Source organism: Rhineura floridana, chromosome 10 (assembly GCF_030035675.1).
Source record: "Rhineura floridana isolate rRhiFlo1 chromosome 10, rRhiFlo1.hap2, whole genome shotgun sequence".
Lineage (NCBI taxonomy): Eukaryota > Metazoa > Chordata > Lepidosauria > Squamata > Rhineuridae > Rhineura > Rhineura floridana.
In genome coordinates, this window is record NC_084489.1 from 6,849,654 (window position 1) to 6,873,712 (window position 24,059).

At 42.5% G+C, this 24,059-nt stretch overlaps 2 protein-coding genes across 13 annotated transcripts in view; both read left to right on the forward strand.

The window, feature by feature from the left end:
* LOC133365034 (cytochrome c oxidase assembly factor 1 homolog) overlaps nt 1-24,059 on the forward strand; it is a 102,226-nt gene that overhangs the window by 29,615 nt on the left and 48,552 nt on the right. Inside the window, exon 2 of one of the 12 annotated variants that reach the window (XM_061586249.1) lies at nt 1,482-1,662. The exons of the other annotated variants lie outside the window; for them this stretch is intronic. The gene's annotated coding sequence lies outside the window, so the exon portion shown is untranslated. The remainder of the gene's footprint in view (nt 1-1,481; nt 1,663-24,059) is intronic. 12 annotated transcript variants of the gene reach the window in all.
* Nucleotides 1-24,059, forward strand: part of FIGNL1 (fidgetin like 1) — a 34,887-nt gene that overhangs the window by 9,413 nt on the left and 1,415 nt on the right.

Consider the following 24,059-nt stretch of genomic DNA (forward strand, 5'->3'; position numbering starts at 1 on the left):
ATAAAGGGGGGGGGTGGAAGCAGAAAGCTGCCGGCGTGGCCCATTAGGCTCATCTCAGACCAAATTGCTTTAGAGGCAGCTATGTTGATTTCAGCAGTGTCCGACTTACAGTTTGTTTGTTCGTTCATTCCTACACACAAGTGAAGGGTGACGAGGTGAAACTATATTGAAGGCATGTAGTAAAAAAAAAAAATACACTTTTGCATGACAAACTGTTCATTATCCTGTGCTTGCTAAAATCTGTTTTAAATGCCTCATCCCACCCGTGGCCCAAGTTGAACTGTAGGTCTGCTTACAAGGCAGAACGTTAAGGGGGAGGGGTGAGCTCAAGCTTGCAAGAAACAAAATATGAAGGTCGGTCAGGACTCAGGAGCTGATGACTGCCTTAAGGGATTTCCATCAAGGTCTATAGGCTGTGATATTTATTTAGGAAACGTATGAACTGCTCTTCAGCATAAGCTCCCAGGGAGGCATACATTTTAAAGAATAAGACAATGCCTTTTGTTTTCAAGAACAAACAATAAAACACAGGAACAACAGCATCCATCTAGTAAACCAAGCTGAACCATAAAATAACAATTAAAACAAACTATTCAAATTGCTGAAATGCCTTGGCAAATAAGCAGCCTTTGCCTAGCATTGAAACGTATCAGAGTGGGTGCTAGGCAAGCTTCTCTGGGAAGGGCATTAGAAATACAAGGCACCATGACTTCCCTCAGTGAGAACCAAAGGAAGGCCTTTGATGAAGATCGTATCGTTAAGGGTGGCAGTCTCCTGTAGCGGAAGGATATATTCCTAATGTTCTGAAATAAGGTGTGCCTTTTACATTGTGAGAGATCTGGTAGCCCCAGTTACAAAACTCACCTGCAATGCAATTGCACCCCCCTCCTAACATTTCTAAACTTTATTGTACATCAGTGAGGCAGAGGCTTGCATGCCAGGATCCCATAATAAACAAGCATCAAATTTCTGCACAGATTTGTATAGGCATTTTCTAGAGAGTGGGGTTGCATTTGACCATGTTTTTTAAAAAGCACCAATGGACCTGTTGTTCCTGTAGGTGAAGAGTTTTTAGGAGAAGCTTCTTTCAGGGATAGAAACAAAGCTTAAAATCAGAAGTATACCAAAATAATATGGAAGCAGAGTGGAGAACTGTTACTAATAGCTTTCAGAAGCAGTTATTTCAGTTGCTGTATGTCAAACTCTTTTTTTTTAAAAGATAATGGAAACTGCAAAAAGTATTAGCATATTAAAATACTTTTTTCTAGAGGAAGAAATAATAAAATATAGGTATATTTATAGGATATGAAATGCTTTAAAAGAAATGGGGGTGCCACAGCATCTGATTGTCCTGATGTCCAACCTATACTTAGACAAGAGACTACTGTAAGGACAGAATATGGAGAAACTGATTGGTTCCCAATCGGAAAAGGTATGAGACGGGTGTATTTTATCACCCTATTTGTTTAATCGGTACACAGAACATATCATACGGAAAGTGGGATTGGACCAAGATGGAGGTGTGAAAATTGGAGGAACATCAAGATATGCAGATAATACCATACTACTAGCAGAAACCAGTAACGTTTTGAAACGGATGCTGATGAAAGTTAAAAAGAAAGCACAAAAGCAGGACTACAGCTGAATGTCAAAAAGACTAAGGTAATGACAACAGAAGATTTATGTAACTTTAAAGTTGACAGTGAAAACATTGAACATGTCAAGAATTATCAATACCTTGGCACAGTCATTAACCAAACTGGAGACAATAGTCAAGAAATTAGAAGAAGGCTAGGACTGGGGAGGGCAGCTGTAAGAGAACTAGAAAAGGTTCTCAGATGCAAAGATGTATCACTGAACACTAAAGTCAGGATCATTCAGACCATGGTATTTCAACGATCTCTATGTTTAGATGTGAAAGTTGGACAGTGAACAAAACAGATAAGAGAAAAATCAACTCATTTGAAATGTGGTGTTGGAGGAGAGATTTGTGGATACCATGGGCCGCAAAAAAGATAAATAATTGTGGAGCAAATTAAACCAGAACTATCATTAGAGGCTAAAATGATGAAACTGAGGTTATCATACTTTGGACACATAATGAGAAGACATGATTGACTAGAAAAGACAATAATGCTGGGAAAAACAGAAGGGAGTAGAAAAAGAGGAAGGCCAAACAAGAGATGGATAGATTCCATAAAGGAAGCCACAGACCTGAACTTACAAGATTTGAACAGGGTGGTTCATGACAGATGCTCTTGGAGGTCGCTGATTCATAAGGTCGCCATAAGTTGTAATTGACTTGAAGGCACATAACAAATAGGATACGGGTTTGGAATAGCATTCTGTTTGCTGAATTAAGGCATGGTTCCCTTGTCAGTGTAGAATATGGACAAATCCTTAATCCCTTTAAAATCGATTGAAGTTTATGAACTGGACAAAACGCTTCATGTGGGGGAAAAAAACACCTTTTACTTGCCAGTTTGATGTGTCCTTTGAGAATGGATAATGTCTCTCTGTTAGGTAATGATCATCACCCAACTACTTGGAGTTTATTTCTTACACCCTTTCTGTATGAATAACTTTTTTTTAAAAAGAAAAAGAAGCCTCTTAAACCTTGAAATTGAATGCTTTCTGTTTGCACTGGGAGAATTCCCTTAAGGAAGAGTTCCCCCCTCAGCTCACCAAAGGGAACAATATATATTTCAACTATACATTATTGTTGTTGTTGTTGTTGTTTTGTTATTATTATTATTATTATTATTACTTATATCCCCTTTTCTCCACGGCGCTTAAGGTGATGTACATGGTTCTCTCCCTTCCCATTTTATCTTCACAACAACCCTGTAAGGTAGGTTAGGCTCAGAGACTGTGAGTGATCCAAGGTCACCCAGTGAGCTTCGTAGTGTCAGTAGAACCAGTAAACATGAATTGAATGGCAAATGAGTTGTATTTTACTGGTCTGACTAATAAACCTCTGTTCTGTAAAGTAACTGATTTTAAGGTCTGAAAAATCAGTAAATTCAAGATTCTGTCTGCTTACTACATTCTCCCTGGTTGTACCCTAAGCCTCATCATGTGGGCCTGCGATTTTTAAATCAAATGTGGACAAAGCTCCATTTATAACTATTACTCTGCGACAACATTTCTGTAAGAATGACGGGTTAATCTGGGTCAGACATTTACTTAAAGAGCATGTTTATATGGAAGTAAGCCCCACTTCGTTTAATTAAGCTTGATCCTGGGTAAGTGTACAAAAGATTACAGCCTTGAATTGTGTAATTTAACATCATTTGAATAGGTGGGGATGTTGGCAGACTACTGAATTTTGTTTTTTCACTGGAATTGGGGTTATAGAAGAAAAAGAGGGAAGGGAGGTGTGTGGCAATGGATCGAATAGCCATAGTGTAAATAAAGCCATTGTTTGATCATTCTCCTCTCATCAGTTTAATGTGGTGAATATGGTACCTTGAAATGGAATATCCCTCACATGGCATTACGTAGGGGCTAACCATTGAAAACCACAGTTTGCACCACTCTGTTTAAAAACTGTCATCTTTGAGTGCACACTAAGATCATGTCCGTTGCATATAATGTATGTACCAAAACAAGCCTATAGTGATTTGTTCGTGTCCAGAGATATTAACTATTGGCTCATCTTTTTTGTCCTGATTTATTGGACCAGATTCTGTCATTAGCACTAGAAATGTAAAGACCTGGGGGAAAGTTTTTTTGGGGAGGGGGGAGGGATATTTTCCCCTAGGTTTTCTTGTTTTTGCCGGTTCTCCCCACTCCCCCCCAAAAACCCAGGGAAAATGTTTTTTGAATTTCTCCAGGCCTTCACATCTCTAATTATCACATGTTCTGTTGCCTACCTACATTATGTTCTGGGCTGGTCTCAGCTTTTTCCCAGCACCTGAGCAGAAAAAGAGCTACTTCCCTGGCTCTTCATGATGACAAAAGAGTAAGAACATGACACTGTTGGAGGTAGTAGGAGCATCTTGCAGCACTCGGTCTAGGGCAGTGTCCTCCAGGAGGTTCCTTCTCCTCTTCTTGCTCTTACTGCAGGTGGCTTTTTTAGTGTATGTATACAATATTTGGGTCTTGCCACAGAAATGATAAAATTGTCCTTAAAGCCACATAATTATTTTACATATTGATAATTTGCATACAGTACACACACACACACATACTGGCCCAGTTCACATGGAACACACAAAGCCAAATTATGGCTTAGCACTAACGAGCAAACATGCAGGATCCCAGACAGAAGATCATGGCAGCTGCGCTCCTGCTGCTGCGCGACCCAGGGCTAAGCCTGTGGTGGACAGATAGTTGACCCAATCATTTCTGGAAGTGCCAGTTACCTCTTTGGATAGGAAAACAGTGCCTGGGGAGGGGCTGTATCTCAGTGTGCTCAGTGGTAGAGTACATACTTTGTAGACAGAAGGTCCCAGTTTCAGTCGCTGGCATCTGAGATAGGAGGATTAGCAGAAACCTCTGCCTGACATTTTGAAGAGGCACTGCCATTTCAAATACTGGGCTTGGTAGGCCAATGATCTGACTTGTTATAAAGCAGTTTAATATGTTCATGTGCCTGCATTTGCACTCTTGGGTGCTAGATTGCACCAAGTTCATAGAATCATAGAATCATAGAGTTGGAAGGGGCCTTGTAGGCCATCGAGTCCAACCCCCTGCTCACAGCAGGAAATCCACAGCTAGAGCATCTCCCGCAGATAGCTGTCCAGCCTCTGCTTGAAGACATCCAGTGAAGGGGATCCCACCACCTCTCTAGGCAGTCGGTTCCATTGCCGAACTGCCCTTACTGTCAAGAAGTTCCTTCTAATGTCCAATCTGAATCTACGCTCCTGCAACTTAAAACCATTAGACCTAGTCCTACCCTCTGGGGCAGCAGAGAACAAATCTGTGCCGTCCTCTATGTGACAGCCCTTCAGGTACTTAAAGAGTGTAATCATGTCGTCCCTCAGCCTTCTCTACACCAGACTGAACATTACAGGGGAAAGTACTTTCTTTTGTCTGTTGTGAACCTGCTTCCAGTCCATTTCATGGGTTCCACCATCCCCCAGATCTCTGTCCCTAGATGTATAGTTTCAGAATGATGAATCAGAACATAGAGATACAACTTGTTTTTTTGTAAAATTTGAGATACCTGCTCACAACGAGGGAGACTTGCAAAAGGCCTGTTCAGGTATTCTCATGAGATTCAGCCTTCTCTTCACCAGACTGAACATGCCAAGTTCCTTCAACCTTTCCTCATAAGACTTGTTCTCCATACCGGCTATCATCCTCGTCGCCCTCTTCTGAACCCGCTCTAACTTGTCTATATCTTTCTTAAAATGAGGTGCCCAGAACTGAGCGCAGTATTCCAGATGAGGCCTGACTAATACAGAATATAGTGGGACTATTACTTCCCTCGACCTGGAAACTATAGCTCTGTTTATGCAGCCCAAAACCGCGTTTGCCTTTTTTGCCGCAGCATCACACTGCTGGGTCATGTTCAACCTGCGATCCACTACAATTCCAAGGTCCTTCTCACACACACTACTGCTAAGCTGGGTAATTCCCATCCTGTACCCGTGCATTTTGTTTTTGTGGCCTAAATGCAGAATCTTGCATTTGTCTTTATTGAATTTCATTTTATTAAGTTCAGCCCATTTTCCTAGTCTATCCAGGTCCCTTTGGATTTTATTCCTGTCTTCCATTGTGTTAGCTATCCCTCCCAGTTTCGTATCATCCGCAAACTTCATAAGGCTTCCCTCCACCCCGTCATCTAAGTCATTGATAAAAATGTTGAAGAGTATCGGCCCCAGGACAGAACCCTGTGGCACTCCACTCGAGACCTCCTTCCAGTCCGAAGCAGAGCCACCGACGACCACTCTTTGAGTACGGTTTTCCAACCAATTGTGAATCCACCTGACAGTATTTCCATCTAGTCCGCATTTGACCAGTTTGCTAATCAAAAGGTCGTGGGGGACTTTGTCAAACGCTTTGCTGAAATCTAGATAGATGACATCTACAGCATTTCCACCATCTACTAAGCTAGTGACCCGATCGAAAAAAGAGATGAGATTAGTTTGACAGGATTTTTTCTTGACAAACCCATGCTGGCTCCTACTAATCACAGCATTGTCCTCTAGATAGTTGCCAATGGACTCTTTAATTATCTGTTCTAATATCTTTCCCGGTATTGAAGTCAGACTGACCGGCCTGTAATTCCCCGGATCTTCTTTTTTACCCTTTTTAAAGAGCGGGACGACGTTTGCCCGTCTCCAATCCTCTGGCACCTCTCCCGTTCTCCAGGATTTCTCAAAGATGATGGCAAGAGGTTCCGAGAGTACATCCGCAAGTTCCTTCAATACTCTGGGATGCAGTTCATCAGGCCCTGGAGATTTGAACTCATTTAGGTTAACTAGGTATTTCCTGACTATCTCCTTATCAATCTTGAACTGCAATCCTGACCCCTTACTGAGATTGCTACCGATGCAAGGTTGCACACTGTTCCCTTTTTGGGAGAAAACGGAGGCAAAATAGGCGTTGAGCAGTTCTGCCTTTTCCTTGTTATCTTGTCAACATTTTGCCATCCTCGTTTGTAGCCCATGAACAACTGTTCTGCTCTGCGAAGGTCAGTCCAGATCCAGACGAGGAAATGTGTTTCCACGTAAGGATCATCCTTTCTGGTTTGGGAGGAATACATGTACTATCCAGAGAAAGTTGTATACTAGGCTGTCAACAGATTATCAACTAATTTTTTCATCATCTATCAATTAAATTGATTTTCTTTTTTTAGATAACGAGCAGCTTACTAACAAAAAGCTTCCACTTGTTCTTTTGTATGTCATATTGACTAATGAGAATCAAAATAGCCTCCCAAAACAGTGTGAATTTAATTTGCAGACTCGCTTACCAACTTTGCCCTCACAATATAAATTGCCCTCTAGCAGTCAATCTAGTTTAATCAATCTACTGACTTTTAGTCCACCCTTAAGAATCATTGGGATCTACGGGCCTCTTTTTCTTGACTGTAACTCTCTGAGAAGCATGCATTTTCTAAATAAAAGGTTCCAGTACTGAAAACTGGTCCAAATGGTTTCATTTTCATCTCAAAGATATTGTGGAGAGAGAGTTAAAAGAATCTCTCTGTGTGTATAATTCTACAAATATTCCAATTTGGTTTGTGATTAACCAGCAGGGGAGGTTAACAACAGGAGTTGACAAGGAGAGCTTTGTTTTTGAAAAATCTCATAGCAGCAGCCTGGGGGGCTTATGGTTTGTTAAGTAGGTGAAGCATTGAAAAGGACTGTGTCTTGATGTGTAGTTTTAAAAGGGAGAGGAGAAAGGAGTTCACCTAGTAAACAAATTACAGCCCTTGGGATCCCCAAATTGGTACTTTTATGGCTGTATTTGGAACAGTAGCCCTTGTCACGCTGTGGAACAGCAAGGCGCGTCGGGCTGTTGACACGGTTGCCCCCGAGTGCCCTCTCTGGCATTGTGGAGCCCGGTTTGCACCTTGGTACACCAGTGAGCTAAGGGCAATGAAACAGGCTGGACAACGGCTAGAGTGCAAGTGGCAAAAGACGTGCTGTGAGGCTGATCGGGCACAAGTAAAACATAACCATGCTTACTGTGTGGTGGTGAGGGTGGCAAAGAAGGCTCACTTCTCTGCCTCCATTGCATCCTCAAGTAGCTGTCCAGTGGCGTTTTTCCGTATTGTCAGAGGTCTGTTGACATCAACTCCAGGAAATGGAGTTTTAAACCCTTCGGAGGCCCACTGTGAATTGTTTGCAAAGCACTTTGAGCATAAAGTTGCTCGCCTCCATAACAGTCTTGATGCCCCATCCACATCTACTGTAGTCCCCAATGAGGTGCCCAGTGCAATGTCTGCTACAACTTCTTGGGAACTGTTTCAGTTGATGTGGCCTGATGACGTAGACAAGGTGCTTGTGATGATGCGGCCAGCAACGTATCCTGTTGACCCTTGCCCTTCTTGGCTTATTAAAGCTTGCCGAGAGGGTTTGACTGAGTGGATCCAGGGTGTGGTCAGTGCATCATTGTGGGAGGAAGTGGTTCCAGCCATTTGAAAGAGGCGGTGATCCGACCACTCCTGAAAAAGCCCACCCTGGACCCATTGGTTTGTGACAACTACTGACCAGTTGCAAATACCCCCTTTTTAGGGAAGGTGATTGAGAGGGTTGTGGCATAGCAGTTGCAAGTACTCCTGGATGCAACGATTATCTTGTCCCATCCCAGTCTGGGTTCAGGCCTGGTTATGGGACTGAATCAGCCTTGGTCGCCCTGATGGATGACCTTTATTGGGAGAAGGATAGGGGGAGTGCGACCCTATTATTCTTACTTGACCTCTCAGTGGCTTTTGATACCATTGACTTCTGGGTTGACTTGGTGAGATGGGTACTGGAGGCACTGTTTTACAGTCTTTCGGCCCCCTGGCAGTTGTGCTGTGGGGTGCCGCAGGGTACCATCTTGTCCCCTATGCTGTTTAACATCTATATTATTATTATTTATTAAATTTATTAAATTTATTAGTCGCCCATCTGGCTGGTTTACCAGCCACTCTGGGCGACGTACAACATAAAAACATATAATTCACATTAAAACCTTAAAATTCCAACAATCTATATGAAGCCCTTGGGAGCTGTCATCAGGAGTTTTGGGGTGAGGTGTCAGCAGTATGCTGACGATACCCAGCTCTATTTCTCTGTAACATCTGAATCAGGAGAGGCCGTGCAAGTCTTTGACAGCTGCCTGGACTCGGTGGTGGGCTGGATGAGAGCCAATAAACTGAGCTTGGATCCTAGCAAGATGGAGGCACTGTGGGTTGGTGGTTCCCGAGTTCGGATAATAGGTCAGTTGCCTGCTTTGGATGGGGTGGTACTCCCTCCGAAAGAGCAGGTCCGTAGTCTGGGGGTGCTCCTGGATCCATGTTTGTCACTAGAGGCCCAGGTGACCTCTGTGGCTAGGAGTGCCTTTTACCAGCTTTGGCTGATAAGACAGCTGCGGCCGTTACTGGACCGGGATAGCCTGACCACTGTTCTCCATGCACTGGTAACCTCCAGTCTGGATTACTGTAATGTGCTCTATGTGGGGCTGCCCTTGAGGTTGGTCCGGAAGCTGCAGCTGGTGCAAAGTGCGGCGGCAAGACTGCTCACTGGGGCAGGGTATCGCCAGCATGTCACTCCGCTGCTGAAAGAATTGCACTGGCTGCCCATTTGCTACCGGGCCAAGTTCTAGGTTCTAGTTTTGGTGTACAAAGCCCTATACAGCTTGGGACCAGGATACCTGAAAGACCATCTTACCCCTTATATACCCAGTCGATCACTGCGCTAAGCAGGTGTTGGCCTCCTGCAGATACCATCTTATCAGGAGGTCTGTTCTGCACAACATAGGAAACGGACCTTTAGTGTGGCGGCACCTACCCTGTGGAATTCCCTCCCCTTAAATATTAGGCAGGCACCATCTCTGCTATCTTTTCGGCGCCTTTTAAAGACTTTCCTCTTTCAACAAGCCTTTTAAGTTGAGACCTATCCCGTCTGTGTCTGTGTTGGAATTGCTTTTTAATATGTTTTTTTTTTTAAAAAAAAACACATGTTTTTAAAGCTTTTTAAAAGATGTTTTTAAAGTTTTGTTTTGGTGTATTTTAAGGTCTGTTTTTATTTTGTTTTGATGTGGTTTTAGCTCTTTTGTTTGCTGCCCTGGGCTCCTGCTAGGAGGAAGGGCAGGATATAAATCAAATAATAAATAAATAAAATAAATAAACAGTAGCCTCCTAGATAAAAGGCCCACATGGAGTAATCATAAACATGAGGCAACTTCCTATTAGCAATTTACAGATGTGCCATTGCAAGGAAAAACAAAACCAAGAATGTTTTGAGCTACAAATGGAAAATGTGCAGAGTGGGCTGATCAAAATGCCTGTGAGGATGTGAGCTCTATCATTAATAGTTGTTAGATGGCACTTTCCATTGGGAGACCTGTAAACCACTTTAAAGGCAACTCAGACAGTTCCATTTCTAAGGAGGTGACTGCTTCTATTCCCAAATCTAAAACGACTTACACATGGGGGAGAGTTTTTCTCTAACATAGTTCTTGGGGAGCATACAGTGCAGGATTACACCCCCCTGTCTTACGATGCATTTCTAATGTAATAAAAGAAAAACAAATGTACATGTCAATAATCTATAAAAGGAGGAAAACAGACATACCAACGAAGCATATCAAGGAAGCAATGGAGGTGCAACATTGACTCTCTGCAACTATTTGCATTAAATAGGGCCGGTAGCTTTGATGGCTTCAGAAACTGTATATTATTTGTGCCTGTCAAGATTCTGAACTGGGCTTATATTGTTTGTTTGCAAAGACTATCAAGACTTATTTCAAAGGAGCAGAACCCTAACTACTGATGCTTTGTCTTTTGCAACTTCAGACTGGTTAATTATTTTTTCTGCTATCAACCCCCCCCCTAAAATTAGCCATGTTGGTTGGAGCTGATAGAAGTCATAGTCCAAATGTCTGGAGCCAAATTAGATGGTTGTTTCTTTTAATTCTTTTGTTTTAGTTGTTCACTATGCCCATGCAATTCTGTTCAGTTTGCAGCATGGATAATACCCGCATTTCAAGAAGCAAATAGCACATCCACTATTGATGCTAAGAAATATATTTGTATCTGTGCTGGTAATTCAAGCCTCATGATTAGAACATGTTTAATTTTAAAATGACATCCTTCTGTTTGAAGTATCACTGGAGACTTAACTTTGTTAATAAGTTCACAGGCATTTTACTAGTCCACTTGCCCATCATATCTAGGTTAGAGTAAGTGAAGTACAAGAGCCACTAACTTTTGCAGAGTTTCACTGTCTGCTCTCTTGGAAGCAGTTCATTCTTGCCAGTGGCTACTGCACAAGTGGCTATTGACGAAAATGCCTAAGAGAGGGCTGCTGAAAGACGAGGATATATTTCAATGTATTGTTTAAACAGGTGGAATTGCCCATTTTTTAATCTTCATTATCTCCAGGAACTATGAAACTTGGTGAAAAGGAGTACAATAACCAAAATATAAGCCTGTGTCCATTTATTTTAATATTTCTTCCGTAGTTTATTGTATCAGCAATTGCTTGAAGCTGGCCAGAGCTTTGGAGGGGAGTGTGCAGAAAGAATTAAGAGACCTGACCAAAGCTTGCGCTCTGGAATCTGATCTAGGTACTAATTTGTCAATTAAAACAGACCGTGTGTCACTGTGCTTTTGTCCTGTGGCTCCATAGAACTGAAGCGAGGGATCTGAGGGCATATAGCAGTATTGCTGTGATGGGCCTGGTTGCTTAAATACTGTGCATCTAGATTTCTTGTGAACTTAGCAGCACCAATTGTAGAGTATTCCCTGGAGACAACTCTTTCACCTCACATCTTTCTTTGTTGTGGAAATGCCACACTTTATAGGGATTTTGTTGTTTTCTTTTTGGGGGGGTGCACATGCTTGCTTGGGTGAGACAGGGAGAAAGCTGCTTGGCTGATGCATGATGCTGCTTTCCTCCTCCTTTTCCCTCCCTCCTCCTTTGCCGGAGGCATAGACCAGCCTTGAATATTCATTAAAAGGACCATGGGCAGATTAAGGACATGGGCAAATTTAACATGGATCTTAAATGCATAGACACGAAAGGACAAACAAGCTAGTAGGAATACTAATGCAAGTGCACATTTCCTTGGGATCAAACTGCTTTGAACATCTGCTTGTGCACCACAGGGATTTATGAATACAATGTGTTCTAACACAGAAGGATGTGTTGAGTGGGGAGAGCCTCTGGATAGTTTTCCAGTCTTTCACTTTAATAGCCAGCAATACACTGTCTAGGCTTTTAAATGATTGATGGGGTGATATCAGGTAGCACTAATGTGAGCACAGCATTAACTTTTAATTCTTTTTATTAAGGAGTTGAAATTCTGCCTGTGACATCTTTAAACGGTGAGAGCGTAAAATATTTTTCTAGTAGCCCCAATTCTTAAATTCTGTCATACATGTTAATTCCTTGTTATGCAATCCAGTAATTACAGTAATCATCCGCTCATGTATTGGAATTATATTGGGGCATGAGTACCCTGAACCATAGAACCCTGGTCGGCAAGCTGCTGAAAGCTCACTGGGGCGGGGATACTCCCTTGTTGTCATCCCGTAAACTCCTATGTGGTATTATGTAAATAAGTTCAACAGCTTGAGAGTTTTAAATGAGTAAAGGGCTGAAAAGAGGAAAACATGCACGAGCCAAGACACAGACAAAAGGCTCTTTAACCTCCCCTATCCCTCCTTCCCTTGGAGTGTGAATAGCAACAGATGCTTTGACAAAGTCCTCTCACTGTGCACCTGAGTTGCTCAGTCCCCTTTGATTATATCTTGGCTTGGTGCTTGGAAGTGAGCAACTGAAGCCCACAAATGACAAACTTGTGCAAAGCTTATTTTGTTGCTCACACTGGGGAAGAGGGCTGTAAAGGGCCAGTTGCTCTTGTCTTAGGGAATATGGGAATCTAAGTGAAGAAAGTTCTCAAGCACAGAATGGAGGTGAGATCAGTTCAGGGACTGCACCGGGCCAAATGGGAAGCCCCTGGGGGCTATTTTAAGCTAGCTGGCTATATCATAGAATGCTAAGGGTGGAAGCAGACATGCCATTTCTTTTGTTCACAAGTTGGTTTAAATATTAACTATCTTCATGAGTGTGTACCACATCCAATAGCACAAACAAATGAGGTGTCTCATCATAGGGATGACTAATGGCCGTTCAGCCAGCTGCCTGTTGTGAGAACTGTGCGGCAAAAGCAACCCGAGGAAAGGTGGGTACTTCCAGGGAGGACACCCCACCATCAAGGCCGAGACAACCAGAATGTAGTTAGACATCAGACTTAGGGTGAGGGGGACTGCTCCTTTTGTTCTAAGGGAGAAGATCTACATGTGCCCCTGCCAAGAATGTAAACAATTTGATTCAAACATGTTTGTAAATTTTTTAATGACCTAAAGAGTGGAAAGGGTGGGTGATAATTTTAAAAAATAAAATAGGCAATAAGATACACTGGGTTGGATACTCAGAATCCACTGGTGGTCTGTCTGTTATAATTTAATAAAAAGTTATGTAGCAAGGTTTCCATAACTAGGTTTAAAAGTGTGATGCAATTATAATAGTGCATTTGTTCAGCATAGTTAATTTCCCTCAAAATCCATATGTACAGCCTCAATTTAAGGGGTGGGGGCAAGTGTGAAGAAAGTAATTATTAAAGAAGTCTTTATATAATAGGGAGGAGAGTCAGTCTGTGAATATAATGCAAAAAATGTCCTATAGTTCGAGTTCGTATATCACATTGTGATACTAATCTACTGTGATTGTCACTCTGCAGCCTCTGGTTACTGGGTTAGGGCAGCCTTTCCCAACTAGTGGGCCACCAGATGTTGTTGGACCACAACTCCCATCAGCCTCAGCCAGCATTGCCAATGGTCAGGAAAGATGGGAATTGTGGTCCAACAACTTCTGGTGGCCCACTAGTTGTGCATGAGTTATCCAACTAACAAAAGCCTACTGGTGCTGTTCCCTGACCTGACACCTTCTGACTTGGCTGCTTTAGCAGCTTCCAGCTATAGAGACCTCTGTGTAACTGCCTTGCTCTAGTTGCCTTCTTCCTAAAGAGCACCAGTTCCCCATATGCAACTGCCACATGAAGCCAAAGCAACTGCTGATAAACAGGGAGGTTAAATCCTGCTGAGATCCCTGCAGAGAGCAGGACTTCAGTCTTCTCTGGGTATCTTTCCCCATTCCCACAGGTCAACTTTGCAAGGTGGGTGGGATGGCCCATGTACTAGTCACCTAATGTCATGATTGGCACGTGGGGATTGAGGGGAGATGAAGGTCTGGCATGTTGGGCCAAAAAGGTGCCCTACCTCTGCCCTAAATCAAAATGTGGGGTGGTGAGAATTTCCATTCTGTCCATCTCCTGTAGAAAGGAAACAAGACATTATGCTTCTCCAGCAGGTGGCACCATTATTCTAAAACTCCAGTAGCTCCTAACCACAGTTGCTAGTCTGCAGTGATAAGAAACTGTGTTTTATGTTATGATGATTATTTGGGCTTTCACATCTTTTTTAGTTGTAATATTTGAGTTGTCTCTTCAGTTGTAGAATGTGGTGATGAATGAATAAAAAAAATAAAGGCAAAGATACATTTCACTTCTTAAAGACGTTCTCAATTGCTCACTGATGCATCAGGGAGCAATTTATTATACAGCCACAAGAGTGGCTGTATACTATAGCCAGCATCAATTTTTCGCATTCCGCAATGTTAAATTGAAAATACCCCCATGCCATTCTGATGCTTCCCATAAGCTCATTTCAAAACAAAACCTTACAAAACTTATAGTCCTGAATTCAGAAATGATTGCTTAACAACCCTGTAAATATTCATGGCAATACACAAAACAGTCGGAGAGAATCAAGAGTTCAAAGACCAAAAAGAGAGGGGGGGAAAACAGACCCCTTTGGGACTTTTTTCTGTCAGAGTTCTCATAATTGGTTGAAATTAATTAAAAATCAGCCATGTTCACAGAGTACATTTAATCCTATTACTGACCTTGCCCCATACTCCAACCTTCATCTTCTGCAGTTTAAAAGTTAAAAAAATGCCTGGCTGATATTTAATTAATTTAAGAAATTTAGCATTGAAGTCAATGATAAGTCCGGGCATACTGAAGTGAAGTCAGTGATAAGCCCCGGGCATACTGAAGAGAAGCCATGACTGTCTAAAGTGAAATAAAGGCCTGGTGTGGATGTGGCCAGAGACAGCTTTGGTTTAAATTTGGGTGGGAGGCTACATGTGCCTGCTGTAGAATAAAAAGTTGGGGGAAACCCTGAAAAGGAATGATACTGTTCACAATGTTCCCCTTTTGGAAAGGAAAGGGGCTTCCCCTTTGCCCAGTGTCCACCCACCCAATCTCCTCCCCTGCCCCCTCCTTCCCCCTGCCCCTCCCCCAGGTCAATTTCACCTATCCTAAACATGATTGCACAGAAATAAATCCCATTGAACTCAAAAAGTATGCAAATGATCAAACCCACCCTCCCTTCTCCTCTCTCCTTCCCGCTCCTATCCCCTCCCTCTTGTCCCTTCCCTCCCCCTTCCTTTGTCCCTCCCCTCCCCCTCCTCCTCCCCATGATCAGTTTTACCTATCTAAAGCATGATTGCATGTTAGTAAATACCATTGAACTCAATAAGCATGCAAATGATCAACCCTGCCCTCCCCCTTCTTTTGCCCCTCCCTCCCTCCCTCTCCCCCTCCTTCATGGACAATTTTACCTATCCTAACCATGATTGCAGAGGAATAAATCCCGTTGAACTCAATAAGTATGCAGATGATCAGACGTGCCTTTCCCCTCTCCTCTCCCTTCCTCCTCCCCTGCCCTCTTCCTTCTTCCTCCTCCCCTGCCCTCTTCCTTCTTCCTCCTCCCCTGCCCACTCCAACCCTCCCTCCCTCCGGTGAGTTTTACCTATCCTAAGCATGATTGCTTGGGAGTAAATCCCACTGAACTCAATAAACATGCAAATGATCCAACCTGTCCTTCCCCCCTACCCCTCCTGCCTGTTCCCATCCCCCACCTCACCTCTGCCCTTCCTCCCCTCCCTTCTCCTCCTCCTCCTCGCCTCCCCATCCCCTGTGGTCAGTTTCACCTATCCTAAGCATGATTGCAGGGGAGGAAAACCCACTGAACTCAATGAGCATGCAAATTATCGATCCATTCTCAGCAAACTTGCACAGGATCCCATTTCTTACCTCCTGGATTAAGCAGAGAAAGTCACTAACAGGCAAAAAACCTTGCGGTTTAAGAACATACCTATAACCCACAGATATCTCTATGAAACTTTAAAAAGCAGGGAAATTGGGCAGCTATAGTGAATGTACCAGGGGAGCAGGAGGCCTGACCTCCTCTCTGAGATATTGTACTGCCCTACAAATTTGTCAAAATGCAAACAATTTGGGTTGGTCTTTCACAGTCCAATCTACTTGCTGTGTAGCTTGGAAAAATTTGGTAACATGTGCCTCTGAGCATATGGTGAGTGGTGGCAACACCTGCAATCAGCCTAAATAATAGAAACAAGACATGTGCTGTGCTGATCTTGTTTTAGAAGGGAGGAAGCAACAATATTAATACAGTTCATATAGTTCAGATACTCACTTTAAATATGTCTGATTTACTTTTCAATTGTAGTGAAGTTTCCTATAGAAAATCATTTTCTTTTTCTTCTATTTCTTCGAATATGTGAAGTACAGCAACACTTTGCAACCCTTAAAAAAAAAGCTCCAAAAATTGTGGAATAATGGCACTGACTATTCTGCAGATTAGTTTCCAATGGACATGAGGAGTGTTTCAGTTGCACAAGATAAAACAGGAGAAGATGAAATATATTCTAGCAAAATTCTAGGTGTGTTCTATGTTTTTAATTGACTGTGCCCACCTTTCCTTAAATGAAATTGTTTAAACATAGCAGGCTGAAAACATGCATCTTGGGCAAGCTAAGTTTGTTTTTTCCAACAGCTAGAGTCATTGCTGAAGTAGCAACATGTTATAATCAGTCTGATTTTACATCAAACTGCAGTTTCAGATTCAACTGTTAATGCACCCGAAATAGAAATGGAACATAACCTCCATTTTGAAACACAAAAGGCTGTCTTCACCATCATATGACATTGACCAATAAAAAGGCTTTGAAATTAATAAAATAAAATTGACACAGGTTTCTAGGATGAATAATGAGGGAAATAAAATTTTCTAGATTAGATTCTCTGTGGAAACCATAGTAACACAGGAAAGAAGCAAAGTAAGAAGAACACCAACAAACATACAAGAATGTAATTCTCCATCTTTGGAGATGGCAGGTGTTGCCACCACTCACCATATGCTCAGAGGCACATGTTATCAAATTCTTCCAAGCTACACAGGAAGTGGATTGGACTGTGAAAGACCAACCCAAATTGTGTTTGCATTTTTACAACTTTGTAGGGCAGTCCAATATCTCAGAGAGGAGGTCAGGTCTTCTGCCCCCCTGGTACATTCACTATACAGTAGCTGCCCAATTTCCCTGCTTTTTAAAGTTGGATAGAAATATCCATGGGCTATAGCTACGTTCTTACACTGCAAGGTTTTTTGCCTATTAGTAAATATCTATATACTGTAGTTTATTTTATTAGATAGTTGTTGAAAAGATGCTTTCCTGCTTTATCTTGATACCACACTGCCATTGTCTAACATCACAGGGGTTTTTAGGAGTTCTTAATTTGTTCTTTTGGGTGAACACTACATTGTTAGTCTGCATCTAGTTGTACTTTTAATTTTGTGCAAAGTTTATTAAACAACAAAAAATCCTTTTTTAGCAAAGCTTCCAATAAATAACTAAATAAATTATTGTATTTAACTGCCCCATAACTCAGTTCTCTTGGTGATGTACATTTAAAATAAATTTTGAAAGACAAAAAATGCATAAAATACCAAAGTAAAATCCATAACCAGCACAGATAATAAAATTTAATAGGAACCACAGTCAGCTATGTCAAAAGCTGAAACTATCTCAGAAAAGCTAAAAACAGCCCAACTACAATAAAAGAAAGACAAACTAATTGCAGTCTTACATAGTGTTAATTAAGAATGGGAAATTGCTAAAAACAACGGCTGAGAGAACAGAACATTCTCAACCTGGTTCTGAAAAGCACCAGACAAGCTTTTAAGAGGGGAGTTTCACAAAATTGCTAACTGTCTGAAAAGTGAGGAGTTGTGGTCTGTGATTACTTGTTTCATTCAGCTCTTTCTTTTGGAGCCATTCATCTTGTTTTCAGTTTCTGGTTAGTTTATTTGAGCAAGGGGTTAATCTGAATTTGAAAGCACTGGAAAGTATCTTTGGCTAATGTGCGACTCTTGATTCACTTATTTCATCTTGATGATAAGGGATAACATAAATAATTATAGTAATGTGGGTAAGGATGGATGGAGTGACCCAAGAATGGAAGGGCGTAGCAAGCCAACCTAAACAAGTTCACATTGTTGTATTCCATGTCACCACCTCTGTGTATATTTGCAGTAACTAATGTAGCTTAAAAACTCATGTTGCCCACCGAAAAGGTTAGGAAAGTCACCTTTTAGCCACACTGATTGTGTTGAGTGGGAATTAGTCTGTCTTGAATATGTGTGCTCTGTTATCCTGATAATGTAGAACAAAGTTTGATGCAACTTATTTTATTTATTTAAAAAGTTTATACCCGCCCTTTTTCTGAGGAACTCAGGGCGGCTTACATTAAAAAACAGAAATGATTAATAAACATGATATTCATTTTAAACAATTTAAAAATAAATTAAATAAACATAAGTTAAAACTAACTACATTAGTTAAAAGCCCATCTAAATAGAACAGTCTTCACCTGCGCACAAAAAATTGATAATGAGGAAGCCAACCGAACCTCACTAGGGAGAGAATTCCACAGTCCAGGGGCAGCCACCGAAAAAGCCCTATTCTGTGTCTCTGCAAGATGAACTTGCAGGAAAGAAGGGGTAATGAGAAGGGTCTCGCTGGAGGATCTTAGAGTCCGAGCAGGTTCATAGAGGGAGAGGCGCTCTGACAGATACCCTGGACCTAAGCCGTATAACTTAACAACTCTCAGTCAACCAGTGTCTTCAGTATGTGCAAGCAACTCCTAATAATAGTTGTAAGGGAAGGAGGCAACTAAGGGGTTGATGGGTGTGCACAGTTTTAACCCAAGGTATAGCGTGTTATTTATTACCACTCACGTTACAGGCAATGTCTAGTGCAGTGCTGGCGAACCTGTGGCCCTCCAGCTGGTGTTGAATTCTAACTCCCATCAGCCTCAGCCAACGTGGGCAATGATCAGGGATGATAGTCCACGTATCTGGAGTGTCACAGGTTCTCAGTCCCAGTAACGAATGTGCTATATAGAGCAAGGATTGCATTTTTTTTCTGGTATGCATGCAGCGCTGAGAAAATGTGATGTTGCTGCCACAGAAGCACAGTTTTAATGGAAGACAGAGCTGGACAGTGCAGTACAAATGACTAACCCTACGCATGTGTTTCGCTAGAGACTGATAATCTCTGCAAAGGTGTTTAGTTCCCTTAAATGAAATATTTTTCACTCTCTATTGGGTATTATTATCTGCTGCCTGTTTCTCCCCCATAATAATTGATAAATGATCAGTAAAGCAAAGCTGCAAATATACCCCCCCCCAGTACAGCTGTGTAAGGAAACTGCTGGTGAGAACCTAAAAGGCAGGAACTTAGCAAGGCTATAGAACTTGGCTATCAGAAAAGCAGGCTCATTGGTGTTTAAAGGAGAAGTCACTTTGTACAAAACGCCAGAAGGCTAGCTCTCCAAAATCCCATCCACTCCCTCTAAATAGCTGTAATTAAACCTACAGCACTCATTTTATGAATTAAAAATTTAATTAATGCTTTCTGCCCTTAGTTAGCGTTTTGGGTGCAGCCAGGGAAATGTCTTGTGTCTGCAAATTCTGAAGACTAGTGACATGACATAACACCACTCTGGAAGTGTTTGCAAGTGTCAGGCTTGCTGAGTTAGCCCATCCAGCACCCACAAGCCACTCTGCTGATCCTCAGGCTTGTTGCTGCTAGCCCAAATGCAACACAGTTGACAGCAATGGCATAACAAAACCATGTACTTCCCATTCAGGTCCTTGTTGCCACTACTGTGACTGGAGAAGTTGCATACCCTTTGCAGGCTCAGAGCACTCTTGTTGTCACTTCACCAATTCAGGGGTTAAGGTTTGGCTATGAAGGGTATTAAGACTAAACTTTGGTGATTCTTAGCTAAGAAGACATGGCTACATGACCACTGGCAATGATGAACTGATGTTAAAAAGTCATATCATGACCAAGCATTCTAACATAATTAATAATAGTGCAGTGTAGTAGTTAGTGTGTTAGGCTAAGACTGGAGAGACTTGGGTTCAAAGCCCCACTCAGCCCTGAAGCTCTCTGGGTAACCTTGGGCTAGTCACTGTGGCTGTGTTCACAGATCAAATCTACACTTAATAAGTCAGGATATGAATAAGCTTCGTGCATCAGTACACAGCTCTTTGCCATAGGGGAGGCATTATGATGCAGACTGGGAAGTATGGTTATTATTTATTATTATTTATTTTATTTATTGCATTTATACATAATTTATATACATTTGTATCTGTATTACAGCAATGCACCAGAAGCAAAGTACTTTTTAAAAGTTCTGCTTTGTACTTGCAGATATCTGAGCAGTTTATTTATTTATTGCATTTGTGTACTGCCCCATAGCCAAAGCTCTCTGGGCGGTTCACAACAATTAAAAACATTAAATATATATATACAAATTTAAAAACACATTTTTAAAAAGCAATTTAAAAAACACATGCTAGAATGCCTGGGAGAAGAGGAAAGTCTTGACCTGGCGCCAAAAAGATAACAGTGTTGGCGCCAGGTGCACTTCGTCAGGGAGATCATTCCATAATTTGGGGGCCACCACTGAGAAAGCCCTCTCCCTTGTTGCCAGCCTCCCAGCTTCCTTTGTAGTAGGCACCCGGAGGAGTGCCTTTGATATGGAATGTAGCGTACTGGTGGGTTCATGTCGGGAAAGGCGTTACATCAGGTATTGTGGTCCCAAGCTGTGTAAGGCTTTATAGTTAAAACCAACACCTTGAATTGAGCTCGGAAACATACAGACAGCCAATGCAAGCGGGCCAGAATAGGTTTTATATGTTCGAACCGTCTGGTCCTGTTACCAGTCTGGCACAAGCTGCAGTATCGGAACTGTCTTCAAAGGCAGCCCCACATACAGCGCATTGCAGTAATCTAACTTGGAGGTTACTAGAGCATGGACAATTGAAGCAAGGTTATCCCTGTCCAGATAGGGGCACAGCTGGGCCACCAACCAAAGTTGGTAGAAGGCATTCCATGCCACTGAGGCTACTTGAGCCTAAGTGACAGAGATGGTTCTAGGAGAACCCCCAAGCAACGAAGCTGCTTCTTCAGGGGGAGTGCAACGCCATCCAGGACAGGTTGGACATCCACCATCTGGTCAAAAGAATCACCCACTAACAGCATCTCAGTCTTGTCTGGATTGAGCCTCAGTTTATTAGCCCTCATCCAGTACATTGCTGCAGCCAGGCACCGGTTCAGCACATTGACAGCCTCACCTGAAGAAGATGAAAAGGAGAAATAGAGCTGCGTGTCATCAGCATACTGATGGCAACGCACTCCAAAGCTCCGGATGACTGCACCCAACGGTTTCATGTAGATGTTGAACAGCATGGGGGACAGAACTGACCCCTGCGGAACCCCATACTGGAGAGTCCAGTGTTCCCCAAGCACCACCTTCTGGAGCTGACCCGCCACGTAGGGGCGGAACCACCGCCATGCAGTCCCTCTCGCTCCCAACTCAGCCAGCCTTCCCAGAAGGATACCATGGTCAATGGATTTGAAAGCCGTTGAGAGATTGAGAAGAATCAACAGAGTCACACTCCCCCTGTCTCTCTCCCAACAAAGGTCATCATACAGGGCGAACAAGGCTGTTTCTGTGCCAAAACCAGGCCTGAAACCCGACTGAAATGGATCCAAATAATCGGTCTCATCCAAGAGTGTCTGGAGCTGGCCGGCAACCACTCGTTCAAGGACCTTGCCCAGGAATGGAACATTTGCCACCGGCCTATAGTTATTAAAATTTTCTGGGTCCAGGGAGGGCCTCTTCAGGAGTGGTCTCACTACTGCCTCTTTCAGGTGGCCAGGGACCACCCCCTCTCGCAGAGAGACATTAGTCACTTCCCTGATTGGTTAATGACTTCCAAACAAGCCAAGTTTCAGAAACCAACATATACTGCTTATTTCCTTTTAAGCAGATGTAGGATTGTAGCTGAGTAAACTTGCATAGGATTCCACTGTAAACTAGTATAAATTAAGCCTCATCAGGACAAGAAAAGTGTTAAGTGCTGACTGAATGGACGTTTGATCTGAATAAGAAATAAATATACACAAACATGGAGATGGTAAAGTATTAAATATACCTATAGGATAAAATTGGCTTTTGGCTGTTTAGAAATTATCAGCTATTTATATTCAGGCATTAAATTCATATATTTATATTCAGGCATGCCCAGAACAGCAGTCATTTAGTGACAACATCCGTGTGTATAATCTATTCATACAACTCAGAAACAACAGTTTCTAATATGAGGTTATAATTCTCAAAACATGAAATTAAAGAATAAGTAAGTAATTTGTTTATGCATGGATTAAGAGTACTAAATCAATTACCTATTAACTGGCAGCTAGCAACGATGTGTCTCCCAAGGTGTGACCAGGCAGTCTCAAGATGTGGATTGCAGCTAGTAGTCCTATGCTACTGTTTCTCCATGATCCAGATGTGTAAGATGCTTCAGTCCTTGCCAGTGTGTGTAGCTGACAGGGATTTGCATAGGGTCCCCATATTTACCATATTGGTATGAGAACATAAGAAGAACCTGCTGGGTCAGGCCCGTGGCCCATGTAGTCTAGCATCCTGTTCTCTCAGTGGCCAACCAGATGCCTGTGGGAAGTCCGCAAGCAGGACCTGAGTGCACAAGAGCATTCCCCCCCCGTGGTTTCCAGCAAGTGGTATTCAGAAGCATACTGCCTTCAACAGTGGAGGCAGAGCTTAGCTATCGACTTGCATAGGGTCCCCATATTTACCTTATTGGTATGAGAACATAAGAAGAAGCTGCTGGGTCAGGCCAGTGGCCCATGTAGTCTAGCATCCTGTTCTCTCAGTGGCCAACCAGATGCCTGTGGGAAGTCCGCAAGCAGGACCTGAGTGCACAAGAGCACTCCCCCCCGTGGTTTCCAGCAAGTGGTATTCAGAAGCATACTGCCTTCACCAGTGGAGGCAGAGCTTAGCTATCGTGGCTAGTAGCCTTTGATACCATTATCCTCCATGTATTTAACCAGTCCTGTTTTAAAGCTGTCCAAGATGGTGGCCGTCACTGCCTCATCTGGGAGCGAGTTCCATAGCTTAACGATGTGCTATGTACCCAAGAGGAAAAGCGCTTGCCAGGTTATTATCTGGGCTTGGTTATGTGCAACAGCCTCAAATCAGTGTTGCCGAAGGCCACTGTCTTGGATGACCTCACACATACATTTCTGTGAGTAAACACAGCAGATTGCTGTGTTGGCTGTAACTAGTCTTGCAGCCTCATTTGCCCTAGCAGATGGATTAAACTTTGGTTGGGGGTGGGGCATTAGGGTTGCTTGTAGAAAGGACACTTCTGTGTGTACGTGAGAAGATGTGAGCAACAGGAAGTTTGTTGTGCTGATTCATGCTTTTGCTAAGCATTTGAATCATACTATAGGCCTTAAAATCAAGAGCTGTGAGATTGATTTCCTGGCTGTGTAAAATATTTGTCAAACACCTCATGGTGCTCAAATAAGGGGTAATGAATTACTAAAGGATAGTTTTGTGACTACCTTCTTTAGCAAGAGCTAGAGGCTCACTTTCTCTGCCCACCACAGTATTTTGTCCCATTTCTCTGTAAAGCATGCATACCAATTGCCCCAATGATATACACCTGAGTGAATGGCAGAAGAATCACTTTGTTGCTACCTCTGACACCTCTAAACAGGGAGAGATGCTCATTGTGCACAGATTTTATGCATTCAGTATGCATGAGCAAACTCTGAGATCTTCCAGGTTTGTGCTGCCAACCTATTCATAAAATATGAAGAAAAATACTCTCCAGTTATTGATTCTGACAATGCAGATACTGGCTTCAATAACTATGCTATAAAACATTTTAACTTTAGCAAAAAGTCAGCAACATGACAGTGACAAGTGGCAGTCTGCTTTGACAATGAATGCGATGGAACTAAAGTGTGCGCAAGAGATGATGCAGACTAGCCAAAGTACGTGTTCAGTGCTGACAAGAAGGTCACTGCCTCTGTTTCTTCAGTGTCAGTGCAGTGGTGATAGACAATCTGTGCTTG